This window comes from Sinocyclocheilus grahami, unplaced genomic scaffold (assembly GCF_001515645.1).
Source record: "Sinocyclocheilus grahami isolate Dianchi unplaced genomic scaffold, SAMN03320097.WGS_v1.1 scaffold218.1, whole genome shotgun sequence".
Lineage (NCBI taxonomy): Eukaryota > Metazoa > Chordata > Actinopteri > Cypriniformes > Cyprinidae > Sinocyclocheilus > Sinocyclocheilus grahami.
The window spans coordinates 1,771,183-1,777,333 of NW_015505397.1; positions in this window are offsets into that span (position 1 = coordinate 1,771,183).

Genomic DNA, 6,151 nt, shown 5'->3' on the forward strand with positions numbered 1-6,151 from the left:
TATGAATATTCATTTAAAAAAAAGGAAGGTTTAAAAGGAAGAATCAAAACTGAGGTGAGATATTTTACAAGATATTACTTGAATGATTAATCAAAATAAAATACAAATAAATAAAATATCAAACAAATGCATCCCCACACAGTACAGTTGTGCTGTAAATAAAATGATTATTATTACTTTATAGTGAAAAAAATACAAAAGTAATACTTCTTATTTTCTTTAATAATGATAATCATGTTACTATTTTTTTTCTCCTGAATACATTAATTTCATTTTACAGTGAAATGATACAATACAGTTTGTGCGTTTTAATAATAATATTAAAAATAAATAAATTTTACTTTATTTACAGAGAATTAATTTTTTTATTTAATAATAATATTTTTTTTTAAATACTAATTTTTACAGTGAAACAATGTCACAGTAATATTTATTGTATTCAATAATAATTATAACATCAAAATAATAATATTAAAAATAAATAAATTTCACTTTATTTACAGAGAATTAATTTTTTTATTTAATAATAATAATATATTTTTTTAAATACTAATTTTTACAGTGAAACAATGTCACAGTAATATTTATTGTATTCAATAATAATTATAACATCAACAAAAATAATATAATGCAGTTGTTATTAAAACAATTTTTAAATCTTAACAGTGAACTATTTTATTTTAGTTATATTTCTTTGTTTAATTTGAATAATAATGACATTAATAATATTTTATTCGCAATCACAATTATTATCAGAAAAAAATGCAATTAGATTATAGCACTATCTGTGGTCTGATGTGTATAAATTACACTAAATTAAATAATTTATCAATATTGCAGTGTAAAAAATATTAATGACACCCTTTTGTTTTATAATGACAAACTGATTATCAATAAACCAAACCAGATTTTTTTTTTAATATTTAATTGTTAAAAACTAGTTTCTAATAATCTAGCATAAAAAGCTAACATTATAATTATTATTGTTATTATTAAATAAAGTTTATAAAAGGAAATTGTAATATTGTAATATTTCAATGTAAAATATAAGAATAAAAATAACATTATTATTAAATAAAATATTACAATGTATTTATATTGTAATATTTCACTGTAAAAGTGAACATTATCACATTATATAACATTGTTAAATAAAATATTAAAAAGCTATATTACTATAGTAATATTTCACTGCAAAAAAAGTAGTACTTTTGAAAAAATTATAACCTTATTAAATTATTTATAAAAGAAATTGTAATATTTCACAGTAAAAATATAAGAATAAAAATAACATTATTATTAAATAAAATATTACAATGTATTTATATTGTAATATTTCACTGTAAAAGTGAACATTATCACATTATATAACATTGTTAAATAAAATATTAAAAAGCTATATTACTATAGTAATATTTCACTGCAAAAAAAGTAGTACTTTTGAAAAAATTATAACCTTATTAAATTATTTATAAAAGAAATTGTAATATTTCACAGTAAAAATATAAGAATAAAAATAACTATTATTATAAATATATTATAATATATATATAATTATAAAATATGATATTACACATATATATTATTTTTTTTATTTTTTTATTTTTTTATTGTAATATTTCACTGTACGAAAGTAATGTATAAAAAAATTACACTATGATTATTATTATAATGAAATTTGATATATTGTATATTTATCATTACTTATGTTTTTCTTTCCTCAGGAAAAAATAAATTAAAATAAAAAAAAATGTAGATAGGGAAGCTTCAGAAATTTGGTTGAATGGACATGACCCATTTAATAATCTTAAAGACAATTTAATAAATGTACTTATTCATTAATAAATTTATTAAAGTTGCATCTTTTAACATTAGTTTATGGACCCAAACTGCCAATGTTAATAAAATTACTAAATACTGTAACAAATGTTTAGTTAATTTATTAACTATTGTAAATCGTTACCAAAAAATATTTTGAATTGGATTTTCTTTTTAGTTTTCTTTTCTTTTTATTCATTTTTATTCCACTTTTAGTTTAGTACTTAAGTTAAACTGAATGAAAATGAGAAATGTTGCTCTGGAAACTTGCTACATAGTTTATTTTATTTCATTTCAGATAGCATTTATATTAAGTAACAAAAATGTTCATATATATATATATATATATATATATATATATATATATATATATGTGTGTGTGTGTGTGTGTGTGTGTGTGTGTGTGTGTGTGTGTGTGTGTGTGTGTGTTGGGGAGTAGCAAGTTACATGTAATGGAATTACATAATTTAATTACAAAATAAATGTAACTTTAATTTGTTACAGTTACTGAGAAAAAATTGTGTAATTAAATTACAGTTATGAAATTTTTACTGATTACAAAGAGGGTTACATCAGAATATTTTCACACACATACAGATTTGATTGACTGCTCTAAAATATGAGACACCAATGTTTCAGGAGACAGATAGGACTGTGTCCTATTTAGGACACAGAATAGGAAACATGCTTTTTCGATAACGGTTTTATTTCCTATTTGGTTTTATGTATATGCTTTATTTATTTATTTATTTTTTAAGAGTAACTGTTTTTTTTCCAAAGCATTGTTAGAAGCCAGTGTTTCCCGTCATAGCTATGCAAAAACAGTATCATAGCTATTAAACTATTTCTTATGATTTTAAATCTGTATTTAGAACGATCTCAAAGTAAAAAGAGCTGCTATAATCTGATTTTGTGGTGGCTGCACTTTAAAATTAAATTATTATAACCTTCATCACTTAATTCAAGTGATGAAGGATTCTGAAAGTCTGACAGTAATCAGTGTTGAGCACTACTGTAAGGTTAACCCTGCCTGGTTTAAATGTTTCAAAATGATTAACAGTTGAAAACATTCGTTAGAAATTTAGAAAAGTAATCAAATGTAATCAGTTACATTACTTTAATAAAGTAATTGAAATAGTTACACTACTTATTACATTTTAAATAGGGTAACTTGTAAACTGTAACCTTGCTCTTCCAAAGTAATCTTCCCAACACTTTATATATAGTAGTGCAGTCGAAATTAACGCTTTAACGCATGCGATTAATTTTTTCAGTTTAACTCGTTAAAAATATTTCGCGCAATTAACGCAGGGGCGGAGCTAGGGTTAGTCAACCCACTCACAACTGCTGCTTCTGTCTTTTTTCTTAACAAGAATTGCATTTATTTAGACACAGAACAACTTTGACCACATCAAACTGGAGACTTTTCAGCCTCAAACGAGTCAAACGAGGGAGTAAGGTACAGGTGACGAGGAGCTTCAGTAGAACAGAGAACTGCGTTCAGATGAGACGTTGTCAGGCCGTATGTCAGTAAAAACCGAATTTTCCTTTCCTCTCAGCTGTTGTACTGTGCTCGTAGCACCAGCTCTTCATGTGGCAGCGTGTGCTGTGCATTTCATATTAAAGTGCAAAAGAAACTATGAGCATGCAATGTCGTAGTTATGTCATCAGTTAAGTCATGAAGTTACCAAAAAGGCAATTAAAGCTGCCTTAAAACTGTGCATGTAAGTATTTAGTCTGGCGTAACCAGACCTTCAGACTGACGGCAGAAGGTCTGGGAACCTTGGCTGCTTTGAATGGCCAAGGACCACACAAGCGGACATATGACTGACAGGTAAAGCAACCAATCACGTTTCGTTTTGTGCCGCAAAACTGTCCTGGAGCAGCCCAGCACTGTCTCCCTCATCTAACATGCCCGATTCAACTTGTCAGCTCTTTAGTAGAGACTTTAAGACCTGAAGTGGGTCAGAAAAAGAGTTGTGAGAAAATACGATCTGTGTCAGATCCGCGTCATGTTCAGTAGCGGCAGCTCTTAAAGTAATAGCAGTCAAAATAACCTAATAGCCCAGATGCTGTGATTTCTGTAAATCAAAGAACAAAATAGGAAATCAATAACTTTTGTAGCTTTAAGGATTCATCTATATTTAAATTAGAATTTAGTGTTTGATAACTTTATTCAATTTCTATTTCCTACTTGCTGAGGGACACATGTAGCTAAATATGACATTTATTATAATTGGTTTATCTGAAAATTAGAAGTTATTTTTAGTCTAATAAATGTTCAAATTGATAGCTCTCAATTACACTAATGTTGAATGGCTATAGTCAATGGTTAAATATTAGGAAAAAAACATGTATCAGTGATACTTGCCTTCAGTCATAAAAAGATGCCATTAAACCAATATTGAAAAATAATATACTGTATGTGGTTTCTACATTAATTCAAAGATTGAATGTGAAATTATTGCAATATAAAAGTATATTTAAAAACTTTAATGTTAGGTGTGATTAATAATTTCACGAACAAATGTGTGATTATTAAAAAATGTAATCGATTGACAGTACTATTATATAGTTTTAGTTAACCATAACCCTGCATCTGCCACAATTAACTGATTAGGAAAAGTGTCCATTAGGTTTCGACTCCTTTTGCATCGGTGCGTTTTCGGTTAAGCACTGTAACCAATTACAGACATGTTTGTGTGGACAACAATTACATTTAAAAAAAATTAAATAAGCATTTTAAAGTAAATTAAATAGGTAAATTATGATTTTTGTCAGCCCTACTGCACATACAGACAGACAAGGAAAAAGAACGAGCACAGAAGTTGTTTGGTGACACTCAGGAGGGGGTTTGTTCTCATTTTGAAGCTCTTGCATGTGTTGAAATCGCAGAACGTCCCCACTGGGTCTTTGATGCGAGTGTGTAAGTGTTTGAGGACAGAAACGGCCCTGGAGAAGCATTGTTGGAGCCACTGGCAGGAGAATGTGTTTGATATATGAGTGTAGCAACAAAAGCAGTGCTGGGACTCTGGAATGGTTCGGCCCATTGTGAAAGGGGCCAGCTGAACCCTCGGGGTCACAGCGAATCCTCACGCAGCCCTGCAATGACACCAATAAACCACGCTCTGTAGCAACTGCTCACTCTTCATGGAAACGCTGTAGGAAGACTGTGGAAATGGTCTTCAGAATGGAGACCGAATGGAGACTCAATCAGCCTGGAAACTTGAGAAATTCTAGAACGCCTTTTGAAAACTCAGGAACTCATGACAGAATTCTCATTATAAGAATTTCAGGATTATGAATGAGAATTCTACTTTAACTCCAAGGGCTGGTTGCATAAATCGGAATGTAACCTTGTCCTTTCAGACTGGTCTTAACTTTAAGTCCGTTGTATAAAAAACCAAGTAATTTTAGACCAAAAAGAAAAACTGCAAACTTGGAATGGGTTGTTTCGTTTCAACTCAATGAGAGGTTCACGGCTAAAATTGATTTACAATAATTTTTTCTGTAAAAAGAATTACATAAATGAAGAAGAAAGCCAAAATATTCAAAGGCATGGATGCATATTTACGGAGTAATCCACAATTTTGTAGGGGGGGGGGAATACGTCAAAATGACAATTTTCACCTGAGATTTGGAGCCAAATTACAGGATGGATAAAAATGGTCTGTCTATTAATAAAAATCTGTTGACTTTAGCAGTTTTTGTTGCATTATTTGCCAAATGACGAAAGTTCAGAAATGGAAAAAAGCACTTTGTGTTTTCTCCCCAAAGTTCGCATGCCTGTAAGTCAAGAAATTAAAGATATCTTAATATCCTTTTAGATTTTAGATCTCAAACTTTTCGTTTAGCATGATAATTTGTCAGGCCCAATATGGTTCAATTCCAGAAATATGGGGATTTCAATTAGGCTCCTTTAGCAATCTTTGTTGCAGTATATGCCAATGGTGACTGGAAAAAAACGTGCCTTTTTCCCATTTTTGTTTAACCAAGTTTGCATGTCAGTAACTCATGAAATATTAAAGATATCTTAACATCCTTTTAGATGCTGGTTCTTGACAAACTTGTTTTTGTAATAACTTCATTTTTGGGCCCTATATGGTTCAGTTCCAGATATATGGAGATCTCAATATGGCTCCAAGACTAAACTCTTACATTTTCAGTGATCAAAAAACCAAATGTGGGCCACTTTGCATACAGTTGATACTTATTGTATTTAAAGAGGAATGTCTGAAGAACAAAATGTTGAAACTAGAAATTGATCCTTTTTCCCTTTATCAAAACAATTGCATAGAACATACGCTACCTGTCCGAGTGCCAAAAATATAAT